This window comes from Crocodylus siamensis, chromosome 2, assembly GCF_052110815.1.
Source record: "Crocodylus siamensis isolate JL-2025a chromosome 2, ASM5211081v1, whole genome shotgun sequence".
Classification (NCBI taxonomy): Eukaryota; Metazoa; Chordata; order Crocodylia; family Crocodylidae; genus Crocodylus; species Crocodylus siamensis.
The window spans coordinates 36,758,915-36,780,843 of record NC_143396.1 but is presented as its reverse complement, the minus strand read 5'-3'; the positions used below and the strand labels follow the sequence as shown (position 1 = coordinate 36,780,843).

Below are 21,929 nucleotides of genomic sequence, written 5' to 3'. Positions count from 1 at the left end.
TATACAGATACATTTTACTTTTTAAGCACTTTATTAAGAATTAACAAATATTAAGAATTACTCCCATTTGCCTCCTAGTATTAATACACACAGCCACTGAAGTGCATGTTTGTGTGTGTGTATATGTGTAGGTCTGTGGACCCATAGTGTCTGTCGTATGTGCAGTTTGTTTGTGTATCTTTTTGTGCACGCCCTCCTGCATAACAGCATGATATTGAGATCCCAAGCGTTTTGATCTGAAGTGTGTCAAGTCAACAACTGTGCATCTGGGGACACATATTGACACTCTCACTGTATAGGGGACTCAGAAGGCAATACTCCCATTCTGTTTTCCACTGGCCTGCCTTAGCTGGAATTCTCTCATATAGCCTTACGCTCTAAATCTGTGCTCTAGTTACTACAGTAATGCAAATAAATAATAATGAGATTTAAGCATCCTTATCTCTGATATTCTGCACATTCTTGCTTCAATTTACATTTCCTTTCTCATTTTCTCTCTATATATCCTCTTTTTCCTTGCCATCTTGTTACTACTTTCACTATTGCTGTCTCCTTTATTCACTTATTCCTTTGTTGTGTTTTATTCATCTCCCCTCCTGCTCCTTCAGTTTCCTTTCTAAAACTTACTTCTCTTAGCAACCTTTCTTACCTTCTTTCTCCTAGCATTAATCCCCACACCATTTATCTAGTATCTCCTGACACAGGCGGGGTTTGATATAGTATAAAGTCATCAAAGGTGCCCTAGACCCCCCTGACATAGGGATATCTAGAATGGTGAGAGAACATGAGTGCTGGAGGTTTAATTCAAAGTGGCACTGTCATATTTCTTGGGACAAAATATCTCTAGCAGGCCAAAAAGAAGAGGGAGCATAAAGTTGAGGGGCAGCTCTTCTTCCCTCTTCTAGTTCTGTTCTGAATGCAGGTCAGCTAGATGCACTAATCTAGTTCTTTGATCACAACACCAGTGAGATGAGGAAAATGAGGTAGAAACAGTATTTGACCAGTATTTTCGAAGGGGGTCCAAGAGAATTGATGGACAACTTCCAGGGAGCTGGGAATCTAATTCCCTCAGAATCCTTTGAAAATCTCAGTCCACCTTAGTCCAGGTTATGCAGGAACAGAATTCAGACTACAGAACAGAATTCCAGTGCTGTGCCTTATCCACCAGCTGATCTTTCCTTGTCCTTGAAGACGTACTCATTTTAAAACATGCCCTACTTCATGGTGTAAAGCACTGTACATACTTATTTATGAGGGTGTCTTATTTCATCCACATTTTTTCATTATATAATATTAGCTATTTCATAATAGATAATTTCATTAACTAACATTATGGGCATATCTTGAAGTCCTTATTCAACGTTAAAAGTAGGTTTGCCTGAGTAAAAACAAAAAAAAGTGTATCTCTTTGGCGGAATAATATCTTGACTGGTATTCTGACCTTGTTATGTCTAAGATATACAACACTGAAACAGCATCTAGGAGGAGATTTGGTGAGGACACAACTGAAAGCAGATGGCATATATAACAGAGATCATTGAAAAGCAAAAGCCCTGCTGAGAGGGATATGTGACATTCTGAAGAAAATATGCCTTTTGACACATTGTATTATAATTTTAAAAATTTAAGATCTCTTTTATGAGTAGGAGAAACAGGTCCTGCTGATGTTCAAGAATGGTAAAAGGCCATGCATGAGCCATGTGACTAAACTGCATCAGAAATGTGCATTGTCATATATCTTTTACTACATATCACTGGAGGCAAAAATAAGGGAAGATGCATATTTCCTTTCTATCTACCCTGCTCTCCCTCTCTCGAGCTTGGGGCAAAGGTGACCTCAATCTCACTAGAGACCCAGACAGACATAAGCATGAGCTTATCTCTCTTCACCTCTTTAGAGGGATTGACTGGCACTACCGATGCCTGGTGGGGCCCTACTTGGCCTGCATCCCAAGTGATTGCCCTAACTGCTTACCTGTAGAAAAGGCTCTGTCTGGTGGAGCACTATACTGACATGAGTATTCACCAAAAAGAAAATTGCATAGAGCAGCAGGAGGAGCTGATGTCTGGCCAGGCAGTTGATGGTTCTTCATCTTCCTGCCATTAGGTGGAATTGCAGCAGCACCATACAGGCACATGGGTACTCTAAGCAGGACTCTGCTATCTCCGCCACCTCTTTCAAGGGAACCATTATTAACTATTATTTTAATAATACATTCATATTACTTATGTACAAACAAGAAAGAGAAGCATGGCCTAGCCTTTTACAGTCCTAATTTTAATTTGTACTTTAGGCAAAGTCTGGCTTGTGTCTTTTCTGTCTAGAAATGGGAATTCATGTAGTAATGTGGAACGGCATTTTAATCTTGATTTGATAATTATGGCTGGAACCTATGTAAACTAGCATATTTAAGTGATATACAGTATGTGATGCTGTTATTTGTAAGGCATAAATTATATTTATGGATACAGTTCTATAAGCATAAAAAATGCAAAGAGCATTTATAAAATGTTAGTTACTCAAATGTAAATATTAAACCATGATATCTGCATGAACCTAATCAGCCCAAGCGTTCTGTCAAAGCTCACATGACAGGCTCGCTCATCCCTGACAGCCTAATTGACACTATTAATCTTACAAGAAGAACAACTTTCACAATAATGTACAGTACATACAGATGCAAAGAATTTATATACACAGTTTTCTTTTTACTGAGATGTTTCAGAAATAGTGTTTAGCTTGTATAACAACATTTTTCATACTCTTAAATTTTATGCAGAGCCAGAAGCAATGCATGCTGTGCATCCACCCTCTGAGGTGAAGGAAACAGAGGTCCTGTGAAAAAAAGTCACATAATCAAAGACGGTGCCATAATGCATATGCACAAGGAGATTGAATTTTAGGTTGAAGAAACAACATGAAGCTGACATTTCTTAACTTTTGTGTGCTTGACTTTGCAACCTTAACCTTAATCACTGAAGTGCGATTCTACTCCACCTTGCTCGATCCCCCGAAAGACTGCTAATACAAAAGGTGGATGGGTCATCCTCCTCGCTGCTTTTTATGACTCAGTTTTAAGGAAAGGTAAGTTAATGGTTGTTACAAAAGTATATGTATTAATTGATTTTCAGCTACTTGAGCAGAGTGGTATAGAATTACACTTAGGTGCCCAAGTCCATTTACACGCTGAGTAGGTGGAATAGAATCTGGAGCTAAGATCTAATAGTCCAAAGAGAAAGTTCTATATTGCTGTTCAGAGGACTTTTAAACCTCTTTTCCTAAGAATTATTGCTTTGACACTATATTTAACCTATTCTGCTCTCACACTTGCGGTATTCCCATATCTCTTTGTTCTTCTCTACCCTAAGTTCAGAGCTATCATCCATTCCTTAGCTGTTGTCCAGATAAAACTGATGTTAAATACATTGTACTTAATTATCAGAAAAACACAGATTGTCATATTCATCTTTATTATAATCTATAGATAAATAAATCACAGCCAAAGCTTTGAGTCATGCAGAATAAATGAAGGTGTTTTTAATTTTATGTGAAAGTGCGACAACTATAAACTGATCTGAGATGAGGCACTCCTATTATTTTTATTACCTATATCAATTGCTGTATATTAATTCTTGTACTTCTGTGGTACTCAGTAATATTCTTAATATTATGTATATACAGTAGGAAGATAAATGTTTATTGCATTAGTCAGGTTGTCTCCCTCCCCCTGCCCATACGCACATGATGCCGGTGGCATATGCATTTTTTTTTCCACTGCTGATTTTGCCTTCATTTTGTTGAAAAGCCTTTTTCTTTTGAAATTAAAACTTTTTAAAGTGAAAAACTTGTAAATATTAGAAATGCCTCCTCTTACCATAAGTGTCGCCTCATTTCTGCTTCGCATTTCCTCTACATTTGTTGCATGTTGCGCAAGTTGCTTTGCTACATAAAGGATGATATAATATTAGTAACGGCTATGCCTGGATCTCAAGTGGTGATAGAACCACTAATGAATTGAACCTATGAAAATAGGCAGGTATTCCCCTAATGGGGAAACAGAGAGATATAGAGACGTCATTAGTATAAGTTGAACTACCTATGGTCACCAGGGTCTGATTGGGTCAAACTGTATGGCAGAACTGAAAGAAAATACAGAGTTCTTGTTTCTCCATTAATGTGTTTTAACTAGTACATTATACTTCCTTCTTAATTTAACTTTGGGGCATATACTGTTATTCTCCCTAGTAGATGTTTGAGGATCCCAATGCATAAGAAACATTTTCCTCTGTAAAGGTAGAAAGGGGCTTGTTTAGTGACCTGAAATAAGCATGGATCTCTATCCATGTGGAGGTGTGCAGGACTGGATCTATAGGAGTAACAGGAGGAAGCTACAAAAAGTGAGAAACTAGAAGAGATTTTGAGGTGACAGAGGTGGAGAGAAATTATGGCTCTGCCTTAACAGATCTTCAGTAGTTTCAGAAGAATTTGTCTCTGACTTCAAAGCAAGGAAGACATCCCAAAAACATCCCAAAAGTGGCTTGCTAGGCCACTTCTTTTTTAGGGTCTGTTAATACACTGTTTTAAAAGACAGCTCAAAGAGAATTTTCTGGGGTAAAATAAAATGTCTGCTTTTCTCCCTTCCCTCTTTCTTTCTCTCTCTGACACTCGCACACAAATGTGAATTGATTTCACACTGGCTAGAAGAGATCCACTGTTAACCGCAGAACCTTTCACTCAACTTAATGAATCTGTTCTCTCTTTAAAAAAGTACTCAGCTGACTGGTAACCTGCTAAAAATTGAACTTTTTTGTAAAATGAAAAAAGAATCAAAACAAACAGTCTTGATAAATAAATTAAAATTCTAACTAAAAAGCTAATTATAAGGGTATTTGTTTTGTTTGAGGTAAGGCACATCTATTATCATAAAGATAATTAACTCAGTCTGACAGATCTAATAAAAGGACAAGTTTAGCATTGGCTTAGCCAGAAGCCCAAGGCAAGCAATTTTTATAATTACTAGTTATTGTAACTGGGCTCAGAGAAAATGGTCTGTGATATTTAAACAGTAACGTTAATTTGCATTTAGACCTATTTTTTTTTCTTTCCCAGGCAAGATATATTTTAACTGGAATAAGTAAAAGAAACTCGAATAACTAAATACAAAAAATACAATGAAAAAAAAATCAGAATGGCTCTCTCTTCCCCAGAAAATCCTGAAGTGTTTTTATGCCAGGGTAATTAATATCCTTACAAGGTAAGTGCTTTGGTAATCACAAAACAATTAAACAGCTTAACACAATTTTAACATGCAGAAAATGTAGAATTTTCAGCTTGAGCTGATGTGTCTAAACAGCATGTTTTTAGGGCAATTGTATTTACTAATCCACAGATCTGTTATGACTACCTTTACTGTGCATGCCCTCAACCAGGCTCCTGCTGTTAGACAGATGCAGAAAGAGTTAGAGCTGAGGGGGAGGTGGGGAAGAGGTATTCCAACTTCTGTAAGGAAGTGGTGCCCATTCACAAAGAGAAAAGGAATAAAAATAATGTTTAGGAATATATGCATAAGCAGTAAATTGCTCGTGCTGTCATGTTGTGGTAGCCCTGTAACTAGTGCTTACCTCAACATTTCACAGCACATTCTCTGCAAGAAAAACAAATCAACATTTTAAAAGGAGAAGGTTATTTTTAACTGCTTCTGTAATGAAGATTTTAGAAATAAGTAATAACCAGTCAGAAAACACATTAGTGATATACTATGAAAAAGTATGCCATGTCAAGTACTTGGCATTCAAGTATGAATTTTATTATTTAGCACATACAGATAATGCTAACCCGTTGCATTTTGCTAATTCAGGACCAAATCATGGGGAACCCTGTATAGACACGTATAGCCAAGTCCCAAACTGGCTTAAAGCTTTGGGCCAGATCCTCAGCTCCTCTAATTAGACCCATCTCCACAGAAGAAAGTGAGCATAGGCAGGGGAGGAGGAAAGGCAGATCTGTGTCCACCACGTATCTAATGGTCTAAAACACTATGTGCTCATAGGACTAGGATCAGTACACCTTATTGCAGTACACCTTATAGCATCAGCCCAGCCATACAGTCACTTCTGCTTTTTGGGTGGTAGACATAAGTCTAGTATTGCCTTTTCATGTGGAGCTAAATCTTTTTGCTTCAGTTCCCAAGATTTGGCCCATAACCTGCTGGGGTTCTGCCTACATTACTTGTAATGCACTAGGTCTGGGGTTGGCAACCTGCAGCGCATGTGCCAAAGTGGCATAGGAAGCCTCTTTGTTTGGCACAGGGCAGATCAGGAAAGGGGTATGCAGTGCAGTGGCAGACAGGGTGGGGAATAGAAAGCAAAGAAGCAGTTTGGGCAAAGAGGACAGGACAGAAAGCAGAGCTGCAAATCAGACAGAGGAAGGAGATTGGAGTGGCTTTTGGGAAAGGTGCAGGGCTTAATTTGTGGCATGCCTGCCAAAAAGATCAGCCCTCTCTGTACTAGGTATCACTGTATTGGTTTGCTTTTGGGGAGATTGTATCAGGCTACATTTTGGCAGCTGACCATCTCTGCCATGCTCTATTATATATCAGTATACGTAGAGGGAGATATTGCTTAAACTCAGTATCTACCACTGTGTTCTCTGCCCAGAAGTTTTATATTCATGTCAGCTGCCTGACATTCTTATGCAGTCTTCTAAATGGCTTTGATGTGTTTTTTGAATGCTTCAGTCAAGATTTTTTTAAAAAAGGAGAGGCTAATGTTAGAATCTTAAGTTTCTATTTAAACAGTTAGGGTGGCTTGCACTTTATCCTCCACTGTGGTTATTGGTTTTAACTTAGATTTTGTTGTTAAAGTTGGCTCCCTTCCCTTTAAAATGTTTTTTTTTCAATAAACAAAAGATAAAAGAAGGAGTGAGTTCTGGCCTCTGAATAATATTTTCAATATTTTTTTCTGATTCAATTTCTCTCACATTTCATTTGGTGTTTCATAGTTTAAAGGCATCTTAACTAAGGCTCCAGGCCTGAAAAAAGAACATACATAACTTTTTAAGCACATACATTATGGCACTGAATGAAAGGGGCCACTGCCCTACCCACTTGTTTAAGAGTGTAAGTGCCTTGCTGGGTATTAGGGCACCTACACACTTACCCAACCCCCGCTCTGATACGTGCTAATTAGAACGCATTGGAGCAGATGCGATTAATTGAGTCTGCTGGAGCATGCTAACCAGAATGTTGCAGCAGCCTTGGCCTCGTGTATTCAGCATCTGCACACTTCAAAAAAAATCAGTGGGGATGTTTTAATTAAAGCTTGTTAAAGAGCCCCTGCTACCATTTTCTAGTATAGGACACTGAATACACAAGACACTGTGGGTGCTTTAATTAAAACAGCTGCTGAGAGTTGCCCATATTAAAGGAGCACCCTCCCTCCCCCAATTGTGAATGGAGCACATTCAAAGATGCCAATCCTAGGAGGTACTAAGAGTCCAATCCTGCGAGGTACTAAAAACTTTCAGTTCTCACTGACTGCTAATGTGGAAATTGCAAATGGCCAGCAACAATTAGGATCATACCTTAAGAATAGCAGCAAAGCACTGAGCCTGGCTATTTTGGAAGCCAAAAGGGAGTTGGGGGACCTGGTTTTTTCAGTTTGTTTCTGGGAGAGGTTGTGAATGCCTTCAACTTGTATTGACTTCACCTCATTAGATTTCAAGAAAGGTATGTAAGATTATCACTGAGAGACAGAAACAGTTCCTTTTCATTAGGTGTACCTTTGAATCATATTATGTTAGTGTTTCAGTCTAATGAGGTTTAGAAGTGCTGGGGAAGGAAGACAGGCCCCACTCCAAGAATGCTAATGTCGGCTGGGGAGAAGTCCTGCATCCTGCTCTACTCTGAGTTGTTTCACTAATGTAAAGTCACCAGCAGGACTTCTGGATGTGCCTTGTTACCTGCTGAGCTCTGTAGACTTTAAGTACTTCTCAAGGGCCCTAAGAATCCTATTTGTTACATGACTATCAGGTTTTCTATACATGGGCCCTATAAACAATTTGCTCTAGATTATTTTCCAATAATCTGGAGAACATAGGAAGAATTTTACATTACATTTTGAAATTTTTAAATGGGTCATTTTTTGTACCTAAATAGTTTGATGGTGACCCCTTACGTATATGTCAGTTGTCATATGTTATTAATCACCTTGGCACACACAAAATCTAAAGTCTCTTTGCTGAGAAGAGCATGTTTATGAGCCAATCCCAGGATTATTCTTATGGGATTCTCCCCTCCCCCTTACTCTTCCAAAGAAAAAGGGCTTTCAAATACATGTATACTAATCTGTAGGAGGCTCCAGAACTCATTGATTTGTGGGCAACAACTTGGGTTGAAAAACTGAAAGAACAAACAATTAATTAAATAGCCTTGAAGTCATTTTTCAAAATAGCAATCTAGCCAGTGATGGGCAAATGTAAAAAGGTTTAGGGGCTGGTTCAGTTTAGATAAATACTTCATAGACTTATCGTCTGAGGATTATATAGAAAATATAAGCAGTTCTGAATTAATAATTAACTGTCCAGTATAAGGGATGAGAAATTGCTTTGTAACATAAATTCTGTGGTGCAAGAGAGGGCTTAGTTTTGATTTAGGAATTCCAACGTTAGAACAGAATGCCACAGATTTTGATTTTTGGGTGTCTTCTCTTTCAGGAGTTACTTCAGATGAGAACCAGCCTCTGAATGATGACTCAGAGTAATGGTACTCATACTAAATAAATATGTAATAACCATGAATGCATGTTCAATTATTATCTTTTATTGTTTCCAAAATAGTTAAATATTGTAAAACTACTATGGGCAGTCTCAACTCTTAGTTCTTGTCTATTTTACCCATAGCCCTTTTTTGTATCTTTGTCCATGTTGCCCTAAGCATGAAATGCTATCATTGCCTCAAAAATCATGCTTAAGATAATTTTTCCTGAGATATTTACAAGAAGGGATAAGCTGAGGGACAATCTTGTGCATAAGCACAGACATAAGTGTATGTTCAGATATTTATATCTATTTTTTACACAACAATTTTATATATATATATATAGATTGTATCCTTTTCCCTAGCTTTTAACTATTGCTGGTCTTAGATCCAAGGTTCTTGGGAGAGAGGAGAAAGCTGCAAGGACTTGTTGGTGATATATCTTTTACTGAACCAACTGCATCATTGGGATAGATTTAGACAAGCTTTCAAATGCAATGCATTCTTCATCAGATCTGGCAGAAAGTAGAATGTTTTCTTTTATTTGTACCAGCTAGGAAAATGGACCTTGATGCCTCTGGAAGCTATGGTAACACTAATAATAATAATAGTGTGTTATTACATGAATAAATAAATGCATCAAACAACTATCATAATTTAGAGAGTAGCATTTAAAAAAGTATATATACATGCTTCTCTAGTATAGCCTCTGCTGCAGCTTGGCAACATTTTAGCTGCAACATTAACAGATCTTTGTCTGATCTAACAGCCAGATGGTCAGCAGTTGTGAACTACTTACTGAACTGCTCTTGAAGTTACACCAAGATATTTGTATAAGTCAATACTACAGGGTCACAAGAATAAGGTCAGAAGTGATTTGGCTTGTGTATAAGGGGGTGTGCCTTGGCTCAACCAACCATGCAAGGTTGCTAAGCTACAAACAGAGCAGGTAGTGCAAATAATTCATAACAAGTCATTTATTCATTGAAATTACCTCTTCTTGTATTTGCAAATTGTCCATGGACAGACTCTGATTTTCCTGAATGTATTTGTTGTTCAAAGTTATTCGCTGACACAAGCAGCAGAAGCTAGGCTAGCAACACATGGGGAAAGCAATTCTGTTGGGGCCTATTCCATCCTCTCCACACCTAGAACTAAATTATAGTAGCTCTTCAGAGTTGTGAAGTGTTGCGGCGCACAGGGGTGCATGTGCACCTGCTAAGAGAGCTGGTGCACCCCCTATTAGCCAGTGTTCCTGGGTGGGAGGGGGCAGGTGAGAGTGCTGGCACCCTCCTGAGAACACCAGTTGGAGTGTGGGGGCTCTCTCGGAAGTGCCAGCACTCTCCTGGGAGTGCCAGTGGCATGCCTGGAAGTGCCAGCGGCACGCCACTGGCACTTGTGGGTCAGTGGGATCGGCTGTGGGGAGAAGCCCCCCCAGGTCGATGACTGGCCACTGGGGGGAGCAACACCAGGCGCCCTTGGCTCCTTATTTGGGCCTCCAGTCATGTGGGTTGCTAAAGGAAGGGAAGTATCTCCCAGAGAAAGGCCCCAAAATGCTAAGAAGTGGAGAGAAAAAAAGAACTAAACAACTTCAGGGATGGTTGTAGCCTACTAACCTCAGTGGAAAACTGCCTACATTGGATGGATTTGGACAGTTTGTTAATGGGATATTTGTTCTATTGTTCTCTTCCTGGGCTATGGACAGACATTCAAAAAGCCTGAGGCTGAAATGATTCAATATTTGCAGGTTAGTCTAACCTGCAAAGCTTGAACCAATTTGGAGGTAGATAAATATTCCCTTTTCATTCCAGAAATGCAGGCACATGCCTGCAGCGGCTCAGGCTAGAAACTAGGGGGTGCTAGAACAGCCCTCCCTTCCCTTCCACTGTGCTGAGCTATGGGGGGGAGGTGGCCAGGCCCTGGCAGGATGCTCTAACTAGGGATGGGTTTCCCTCTCCCCCAGCAGCCCAGAAGGGAGTTGATAGCACAGTGTTTATCACCCCTAAATTGGTGTTTATTTGCCCATTAACAAAAGTATGTCTCATTAGTTCAAGCTCTTCTTAAACAACTTTTCCCATGGAAGGAATAGAGGGACACTACCAGCTGCCTGTTGATGAGCTCCAAAAAGCCCTAAGCCGACATTGTCCTGTCTGCCTTTGTCGTATCAACCACAGTATGGACTGTAGCCAGCATGTGGTATGCTTTCTAATGCTGAGAGGTGTCTGTATAAGGCAGAAGGGAGGGAGGAATACCTGCTTCAGCAGGGAGTGGTGAGGAGGAGGGAGGTAGCAGGAGGAAGCCAGGCAGACCCTGCTGTATGTCTAGTCTTTGCCAGAGCTGCAGCCAGGAAGCAAAGGGGAAGGTCCAACCCAGGTCTCTGGAGCAGAGAGCACCACCCTATCCAGCCTAGAGGGCATGCTGGGATGCTAGAAGACTCTGATTTAACTTAAACCAGGAAGGGGTCTGGGACTGACATTGCCAGGCACGGCTGTTGAACTCAGACTGGTGGGGTGGTGAAGCATCCCACGGGAGTGGGGGAAGGGTGTGTGTTTACAGTTGGGCCAGGAGTGGGGGGTTTGCAGCCTCCCTACTACTAGCCAGAGTGCATGACTGGCTGCAAACCCCCCTCCCACACCAGCCTGGCTGCAAACTCTCCTTCTCCTGCCCTGTTTCCATTGGATGCTTCACCACCCCACAAGTCTAAGTTCACCAGCTACGCATGGACATTTCATAAACCGGTTTGACTCAAATTAGTTAAACTTGGTTGAATATAGTATTAGACTTATCTCAAAATGGTTTCAGCCATTTTTAAATTGGTTTATGTGCACTGAACATCTGTTCCATTACAGGTTTAAACCAGTTCCTGATCACTCAAATTGGTTTATGTGCAATGTCTGAACCTAGCCTTGATGGCTTCTTTCCAGTTCCCAGAATTCTCTGGCTCACCATTCTTCTTCTCTTCTCTTTTACCCTTCGTCCTATTTCCCCCTATTTCCCTAGTAATTAATTCTCTTTCTGACAAAACCTTATCTTCAAACTTGATCAAGACAAGACCCACATTTTCTCACATACATTGCACATTTTACCCTCAAAATCAGCCCCCTGCCTCCTCAGTTAGGGTATATGCTTTAAGCCAGGAAGGTGTTTTTGTCATGGGAAGAGAAGCAAATCTGGAGACATTGTATATGCCATGCAAATGTTGGCATTGGTGGCTTGATGGCTGCCAAGATGGCAGAGTCCTGTGTTAAGTCTCTTACGGCCATAACTTGTACCTGGAGTGTTCTAATTAGAACCTCAGCATCACATGTGTTCAGCATCCCCCTATCTCAAAATGGTGGCAGGGGCTTTGTCCAAGAACCTCTCTAATTAAAACACTTCCCTCCCCACAGGCCCCAACCCTGGAACATGTGTAAAGATACCCTATGTTTCTAGGAGGACTTACAAGTCTCACAGTTGGCCAAAACTCTGAAAATTTTCCCCCATACAAAGTACGGGGGAAAAACAATGTATTTTCTTTGAGGATATATTGTACACAAGAAAATATAGTTTGTTTGTTTTTAATAAACAAAACACATGTTTTGTTTGTATATACTTTTTGTTTTCTTTTTTTTTAATAAGACGCCTTCCCTCAACCACTTAAGAAAACATTTGGATATTCAGGAAAGTTCAAAATCTTTTATAACCTCATTGTTGAGTTGCCTTGTCCCCTCCCTTCAGTTTCTACCCATTATCATTTTGTATCAAAGTATCACTAAAATGCCTCAAACTGATACTGAGGACATCTTTGCCCTGGGATTTATAATCTAGACCAATAATGTTATTTTTCCTAATTTTTTTCTTTTCATTATGGCAAACTTTTATGTACTTGCAGCTTGATATTTACCGGTAGACTCTATCAGCGGTCTAGAGGCTGATTGTGAATTGCTTCAATGGGACATCTTTTTCCTCACTGGTTGCTCTTGGCCCTGGGAAACATATCATTGGTAATATTTAGGTTTAAAAAACTCACTTTCCATTAATCTTTTGAAACTTTCATTTATTTTTGAAAAGTGAAAATATTTAAAACTTCCACTCATGCCTTGGGATTTTATTTTACTGAAATTATTTTCTGTCCAGCAAACATTGCTGACATTAAATTATTTAGCCCACATAACTGTCCAATGGGAAAATGGAAGGAATGTAAACACAAGAAAATTTTGATTACAAATTGAAAGGAATATTCATAGGAAGCTATTACGGTATTCTGTCAATTTTGTACAAATTTCACTTTCTAGTCCTTCAGCTAACGTGCTAAAGTTCAGACAGCTACAGAATATCAACTGCTATTCTGTACTTACCTTCTTCTCTTAGAGCTGTATAGTGGATTCATGGGTGAAAATGTCTTTCAAAGATGCAGTGTACTCTGGCTTATACATCTGTTGCCTTATACATCTGAAAATTCCTGTAGAAAATTTTAAAAGGGCAGTTAAGATTTCAGCCTGAGAAAGTACAATTACTCTAAGTGGTTCAGTTTCTAAGCTTTGCTAGTTGACAGTGGGCAAGCCTACAAGAGGCGCTACATTGCCATAGCGACGAGCTATGGCAACGTAGTGTCAATAGGCACGAACTGTACAGTGATGCCACTGGTACTGCGCAGTAGTTTGTTGCTACTGCACAGTAGGGTCAGAAACAACCTGTGTAGCATCAGGACTGCGCAAGTACTAAAGCAAGTATTAAATAACTGTGCAGTAACAACTGCACTGTCAGGTGCATGTGTAGATGCACCTAGCATAAAGGCCTTTAATTTCTTGTTCTTTTATACAAGTTCAAGAGCATAAGTTACATGTCCTCTCAGCTGATTGTTAGGTAATATCTTCCCTAGATCTATAGAAATAATAATGCCCCAGATGAATCAGTTGCTTCCTGTGCAGCAGGCGAAAATGACTTCATGAAATCTGTTCAATGGATTCTTCAGTCCACATTGAAGAAAACACATGCCCTTATCCTCTGACCATGACTCCAGATTTGATTCTATTTGGGAGAATCCAAAGCAGTAATATCCCATAGCATTTCAGAAGAGAACGGTACTTGCCTTTAGCAACTCTTTAGTTCCCAAGCTTTTAGATTGCCTGTAATAATTACCATTCTCGACAACAGAGTCTGACTTTTCCCTTAATTACATCTCAACAGTTTCCTTTTCTTTTGGTTCTGCTTGCACATCAGCTGGAAAAAAAATTCTCCTTAATATCTCTGACCACTGCACAATTTTTCAGATTTCTAGACATGCTTTTAGATTTGACACTGAGATTGCTTTGTGGGATGCTTTCCTTTTTTCCTGGCAACACTTCAGCATTGTTGGGAATCTGAAAAAGTGCACAAGAGCAACAGGATATGGATTCTATGCTCCAGGGTGTGTTCAGGGCTAACTGAAGCCAGCATACAGTGGCTGTCTCCCTTTGCTAGTTTGTGCATCTGAAACAGACTTACATGCATCCTCATGCCAGATACAAATGTTCTCTGAAGGCAGAGCTGCTGGAATGAGAAATGCCTCTCTTGCTCCTCAACTTATCTTATCAGCTTCCTCTCCTGATCCCAGGATGCAAGGGAATTGCTAGCATAAACCTTAAGTACTCCCACAAGCTACTGAGTCATCTTAAATACAGAAATTATTAAGCTCCTTAATTTAGTCATTTTATTTCTTAAGCCCGAATCACTCTCCAGAAAGTAAAGGAGAAAAGTCAAACATTTATTAAAACAGTCACTTATCTAACTGAGTACAGCCTCTCTTTAAATAACTTTTCCATGATGTTTGCCCACTTTCCAGTCTCTTTACCTTGGAGAAATTCTCTTAGAATGAGGAGCCTCAGGAACCACAAAATGCAAAAACATGCAAATAGAGGAAAGCCTGATTTCCCAATTACATATATATTACAGAGAGAGAGAAAATGGCCCCAAGATAGTTTCACCTTGGATAACTTCATTGTCCTCACCTTGGATCAAAGATTATAACAATTTACATTACTATAGCTGGCTGGACAGAACAGAACACTTGGAAAAACTTGGAGTAGTATCAGAGGATACACATTTTCTTCCATACTTATTTTTTTGTTTTGTCTTATGACTACTGTAAAAATATTGTGGTGGCATTGGTGTCTGAGAGGTGCAGAGAGAATTTTGATTTGAGATCAATGACAGGAACCAATCATGAGAACAGACAATCATTCTTTATTTATATACACATACACACTGTATACGTGTGTGTGTGTGTGTGTATTGGTGTCTGAGAGGTGGAGGAAGAGGTGGACAGACTATCATTCATATATATATCTGTATAGAGAGAGACGTACATACACCCCCCACATATATATATCTATGTGCGTGTCTAATATATATATAGATATAGATATAGATATAGATATATAAAAAATGACTGTCTGTTCTCATGTTTGGTTCCTATCATTCTATCTCGAATCAAAATTTTCTCTCCACCTCTCAGACACCAATGCCACCATAATATTTTATTTATATGTATGAGAGAGCGAGAACGAGAATGTTTTAAGAAACGACAGTATCACCCCTTAGTATAAGATTTTTCCTTTAGTTCATTTTAGCACATATTTTGTCACAAATTATCAGTCAGGAGACTCTGTGTAGATTCTATAGCACTTGGGCCTGATATGTACATTTTGTTGTTTGTTATATTTTCTTTGACCTTTGCTGATTTCAACTTCTTTCTTGGCCACTTTCACTTCTTCATTTAACTCCTTCCTACTTGGACCTGATCAGGGTTTTATACCACCTGATTTGCATTTTATATGATTGGGGGTGGGACTAAGATCTTGTAATTTGATTACTATCCCATTCTTTGGTACGCCCATCCTGCCACGCCAGCTGGGGTCTGAAAGGGAGGCCTTGGGTATTGATGGCTGACATCTGATTGGGTGGTCATTGGTAGGGCTTTCCTCTGCTCCAAACCCTTATCTTTTACAGGACTTGCTTTATGACTTTCAGATTATGGAAAGTTGGCTTTGTTTAAGCAGGCTTTTAGCTGCATACTAGTTTATTGCTGTTTTGTGTTTTCCTTATGGTCCGTTGTGTCCCTTAGGCCAAGTACATTGTCTGAAGGGCATAGCAACATACAGATTCCTTTGGAGAGTTCCAAGGCCATTTCTGAACCTAATTATCCAATGAAGGATTCTCAGTGAGGCATGGCAGAGGGTAGGGCAGAGTGGCACCTGCGAGAGACTCTAACACACTCTAAGGTCCCACTCTGCCCTACCCTGTGTCTGGCCTCAGACTAACATGACTTACCACCTCTGTTCCCATGGAGGTAGGTGACTATACTCCATTGCAACTGTGCAGAATATCTCCTTCTTAGGTACTTTTACACTTTTGCAAAGTTCTACTTGCCCTTGGTGAACTGCTAGTTTGGAGGAGTAAATAAAATCTCTTAAGCTTCTTCATTACCAGCATTCTGAAAAGCTGTCACAGATTTTGTACCAAGCTCACTAATTTTACAAGGCTGGAAATATGTAAGAAAAAGTAATAGATAAATGAAAGTCAATATAAAATTATAACCAAGCTAAAAAGAGAATAGATTCTCTTCTCTTCCATGCAGTTTTATCCCACGCAGACAGTAATAGAGGCCTGATATACATTTACTAAAATCAAGAGAAAGAACCCCAGTGAACTGCAGCACATAGAGTTACATTAATGTTGAGAACTTCTGAAAATCCCACCCTAGAGTATTAATGAGATTTTTAAAAGTTTGGGACATGGACCAATCATCTATAGAGTTTCTGTGATCTACCAAGCACATTGGCATGAAGTCAAAAAATGTAGCTAGTGAATAACAAAACATTTATTGTGATGTTGCCCCTTAACTGCTATGGGTGATTTTCCAGCTACCACCTGTGTACTTCCTTATGTGTTCTGTGTATGAGTACATTTGGACTCAGGTTCACATTTTCAAGCTGATGTTGTTTTCCCTTTTGGATTGGAATGACTGTTGTTTTTGGTATCTGACACACACATTCATCTTTCCTTGCGCTACAGATAGACGCACAATACTTCCCAGTTTGTGATTTTCTGTGCTTGCTTCACATGGTCCTGAAGGCAAAATAGAGCATAGATACCATGGCTATATGAATGAATGCTGGTGCATAAAACTGATAAATGTAAGGAATATATTCCCTTACAGGATCAGAAGCAAGAGCTACTGCTCTGCCCAAAGGAGAGACACATGACGTAGGCAGAAACTGAACTGTGTGGCTTGACTTGAGGGGTTTCCCAGAAGACTGGCAGAACAAACTGGGAGGCAGGAGCAGTGTATGTAACTGGATGTGCAAGAATATTTCAGCAGAAGTAAACAAAAGAAACAAAACAAAAAAAGGAATGAACCCCAGACACAGTCAGAGAAACTCTGGTAATATGACCCTAAGAAAATGCTAAGTCAAAGAAAACTTTTGGGTAAAGTAATGACTGAAGGAGCATTAGAAGAGTGAACAAATTTGCTACTTCCTTTACTTTTTTATTTGTAGTATCTCCAGGGCAACAGGACTTTGTACATTCACTGTAAATAAATAAAATAACATCAAAGAAGCTCCCACCTCCATTTTCAATGTCTCCTCTTGCTGACAGGACAAGATACCCTGCTAGAATCAATTTACTCACTATTTGGGTGAAAAACTAGTAACATCACACACTTTGTGAACGCTCTGAAGTTTTGTTTAAGAAAAAAAACAAAAAACAAAGCCACAACTCTCGCAGTAATTAAATAAAAACCCCTCAGTTTCCATGTGCTATATATAAAACATTTTACTTCTCTTGGTTCCAAAGAAAGTTTGGGAAGAAAGCTAGCTATTACAGAAACAAACATCTCCATGTCAACGTTTGAACACCTAGTATATCACATCCAGGGCACAGGTTTTCAATGATGGGAGCAAGATTGCCATTAGAAGCCTGGTCCAGAATCAAACCCAAAAACATACCAAGCCTCAGGACTCACAAATCCAAACTGGAAACCAGAGTAGGCAGAAACTCAGGACAAGGCATAAGACATTAGGGCTAGGGACAGTCATTACACATAAACTGGCTTAAGTGATCAGAAATTGGTTTAAATCCCTCAGCAGGGCCAGGCTGGGCTGTGGGGGTGGGGCCACCTGTGGGGGCTGCAGCTCAGTGACAGCCGCTCCCCATGGCCAGGCTGGGCCAGACAGCCCTGCACAGAGCCCTCCCTTCCTACCCTGTGGTGGCAGGGGCAGGAGAGAAATAGGAAGGGGAAGAGTCCCCGTCCAGCACCAAACAGAGCCCCCATCCCCATCCCAAAGCATGGGGGAGGAGCAGGGGGAGAGAGCCCGCCCTTCTGACCTGTGCCATTGCAGGTGGGGGGGTGCAAAGGAGAAAGTGGAAGAGGGTCAGAGCATTCATCCCCACCACCTGGCCATGGGTGAGACGGAGGAGGGGGAAGAGTCCCTCTCAGGGGCCAGGCAGCGCTCTGTCTGGATTGCTCCTGGCAGTAAGGGAGCTGTGGGGTGGGCAAAGCTCTCCCCTTCTCCTACTCATTCTCCATCCCCCATCCACATGGGTCTGGTCACACTCCCTCTTCCCCCACCCTCCAAACACCACAGGCCAAGGCTGGGGTTTAAACACCTCTCTCAGCTCATCTTCCCTGTGAAAGGGAAGAGAGGGTTGCTCTAGCACCCTTGGGCTTCTGGCCTGAGCCATTGCAGGCATGTGCCTGCATTTCTGAAATGAAAAGGGAATGTCTACTCACTTGCAAACTGGTTCAATCTTTGCAGGTTAGACTACCCTGCAAAGATTGAATCAATTCAGACTCCAGCTTTTTGAATGTCTGTCCCTCATCTAGAATCTAAAAAACACAATTCAAAGGCAAAATCAGGCAAGAAGCTACAGAAACAGTGGACGTGTCTACATGAGATGCTATGTCGCTGTAGCAATGACCAAGCAAAAGTACTAAAGCAAGTACTAACTGACCATGCAGTACTAACTGTGCACATGTAGATGTGCCTACTGAATACATTTTCACTAAGCAGCTTACAGATCACTCCTGGAATGGACCATCAGCCCTTTTCAGCCAGTCATCCTAAATGCATGTGAAGATGAATTTGCATATGCTAAGAACTACTTTGTGCTTTCAGTTATGACTTGTTGTTTTTTTAAAATTCAGAATTCAGTATCTAGTTAATTGTTCCATGTTCCTAATACTTAAGGGGGCATTTCTGGTTCAGTGTACAGGGATTTAGCTTTGTGAATCCTATTTAAATTTAATGGAGGTCATGCAGTTAGGTTGTCATACCTCACACTGAATATTTGCCCCCAAATGTCCTTAGCACATGCGTCCTCCCTGTTGGGCTCCAGAGCCTCATGTGGAACATGCTGTCCTGAATTTTGATCTGGTTGAGTTGTGCACAGCAGTTGCGTTCTACTGCACCTTGCACTATGCCATCTGAAAACCTTTTCACTGCCGTGTTGCTGCTTTTAATTGTCACACTAACAGGTGTCTGCCAATAAAAAACAGAAAGATGCAATATCACAGCTAATGCAGTACTAACAGACTAAATGTCCTGTTTTAATATGGGACAGGTAACAGGGAAAAGATGAATAAAAGACATTCCTTCTCCTTTTGTTTGTGTGCACATGCACATATACATACATGCATGCAAAACACAATGAGAAAGGAAAGATCGGACAGTGCATTTTCCCCTAAACACCCATGTGAAGCTAAAAAGAAACATAGTCCTTATCCAAGATTCATTTTTAGCTAAATATAATACATACAAAAGTAAAATACACTATGTAAATCTGACACAAACTTGTTCCAGTTGAAAAAACACAACTGTATGAGAAGTTTATTTCTAAAGGATAAGAAGTTCATTTCAAAATCAGGCAGGGAAAGACTTGCCTTTCCTGGAAGATGAGGGTCCTTTGCATCAGATTCAAAGTCCCAAATACTTACAGTTTTGATACTGCTAATAAGGGACCAGTGTGTTGACCTTATCATTTATGTACTTTTTATTTCTACATGTATATTCTGATTATCAGAAATGAGATTAATTGCACAAATAGTATTTACACTCTGCTTTAAAATAGGCTACACAATATACATTGCATATGTGTAGTTCTGCTATCCAGAATTAAACAGCTATCCTATTATCTCAACAATTTTATTCTGGAAAGGAACAGGAAATCCTAGTATTGTGGTTAAGAATCATCTTCACAGTGGACCCTGAGCTCCTCAGAGGACTTCATTTTCTGATATTTTGAAATCAAAATATTACTGTCCAAAGAATATTAAATGTTTCAAAAGAAACAATTTTGCTGAAAAAGTATGTAGATAGCACTCATAGCATTACCACAGCACTCAAAATATTACTGCAGCCAACATCTTTTCATTGACCAAATATATTTTCCTTCCCAACAAAAAAATGTTAATACTCAAACATTTTAACTGACGCCAATAGATTCCCCCGACCCTAAAATGCATGCCTAAATATTCATATCATTTTTGCTTAAGCAAATATTTTTTCCCCACAGTCAGGCAACATTAAACCTAACCAACATTTATTCAGATCAATACATTTTAATTGAAACTAATGGCAGATAGCTTAAACCAACAGATTTTTCACTGAACTAAGTACATTAAATCAATACATTTCTAAAAATTGCTATATCTTGTATAAAAGGTATTTTTATTGTTAGCTAAATTCATTTTTATTGAAACATGCATGGATACTAACAGTAATCAAAATACTGATACTGAGACACTATGTGATGACATTAATACATTTAGAAAATTATAGGCAGAGGCATACAAATAAGCTGCTTCAAAATAACAAAAGGCTAATGTGTAGAAAAGGTTAAGGGAGCCAGATGATGGCTCTTCAGTAAGCTTATTGTTAACCTCAGGTAGATCACTTAAGGCCAGAGCTCTAAATACACTGGGGCCTATTTTCCAGGATTTCAATGGGAGTTAGTTACTTAAATACTTTTAAAAACCTGTCCCTTAGTCTTTCTATGTCTCCATTTCTCAATTGTGAAACGGGTATACTAGTCTTTGTTTCTCTTGTTTTCTAGGGCTATAATCTACACTGTATCCCAAACATGATCAAGAAGGAATGCCTCTGGGTGAGCCCCACGCACCTTCTCAGCATGGAAGTGAGGCCATAAAGCCACTCTGTAGGTGTCCCACTCTAGTTAGTCTTGAGATTACTATCTGCTGTGTTTGAGGGGAGCCACAGGGATGTTCTGGGAGAGGCTTCGTTGTTTCAATTTTGGGTTTGGTGCATGCCTATGATGAGATCATCCTTCCCTAGACACACTGGAGACATGGTGAAAGCTTCCCTATAGATTTGGGGACAAGAATTGTATAGCACACACAGTGCCAGCGGGCTCCAGCTGAGTTGGGGCTTCCCGGCAGTACAGTAAAGCTAGTGATACTAGCACTTGCTCACAAAGTTCCGCTTGTATTTTAGGAGGCAAATGGATGCCTGAATGATTATTCAATAGTACTTGCATATAAAGTACTTTAATATTGTCAATAGGATGTATTGAAGAACATAGGAACACTTGTATTGGAGCACAAAGACAACTGGGTGGGATGGGGGCTGGCACGTGGTCATCTGTTTAAGTATTCAATTACAATCACAACATAATTAGGCTGCTAATTGCATGTCCAAATTTAGTTGATGAATTTGTAAGTGTAATTATGATTTATTGGAATGCACTGGGTTTGCAGTGCTAGGCTCTCCATTTCCTTCTAACGGAGGGATAGATTTTATTTTTCATCTCTCTTGCATTAAAGTCCTTAACATTAAAAAAAGATGACCACAAACCCTCTTCCCACCACCTGCCAAGGGTAATTGCACCCCTGTGTCTTACAAATAGCCACAGCCTGAATCCCAGCCACTTTTAAAGCTTTCAAATAAGGCCTTAACCTTGCAAGCTGATCTGTGGGGGAGAACTCCTGTCCCAGCATGGAGCTGCATGGACCTCAGTAGAAATATAGGCAAGTATAAGGACGCACCTACATGGACTGAATTGCAGGATTGAAGCCTGGCTGTGCAATAGCTCTGTACTCACTGTCGCTGCTGTAAATGACAAGATGTGTCTTTTTGTGAACTCAGCCTTTCATTAAGAAAGGTACCTTCCAGTGAAAGAAAAGCAAGGATCACC

General features: G+C 39.9%; 2 long non-coding RNA genes across 2 annotated transcripts; one reads left to right on the top strand and one right to left on the bottom strand.

The window, feature by feature from the left end:
• Positions 1–2,731: 2,731 nt before the first annotated feature.
• LOC149870157 (uncharacterized) lies at positions 2,732–14,324 on the bottom strand. Its single transcript, XR_016440426.1, has 5 exons — positions 14,223–14,324; positions 13,094–13,197; positions 12,640–12,721; positions 3,876–3,943; positions 2,732–2,836 (listed from the first exon to the last, which is right to left on the bottom strand). It is a non-coding gene; the product is annotated as an uncharacterized LOC149870157 (long non-coding RNA).
• On the top strand, positions 2,745–21,343 carry LOC149870156 (uncharacterized). The gene is made up of 3 exons (XR_016440427.1): positions 2,745–3,085; positions 5,111–5,255; positions 20,832–21,343. It is a non-coding gene; the product is annotated as an uncharacterized LOC149870156 (long non-coding RNA).
• Positions 21,344–21,929: the final 586 nt, after the last annotated feature.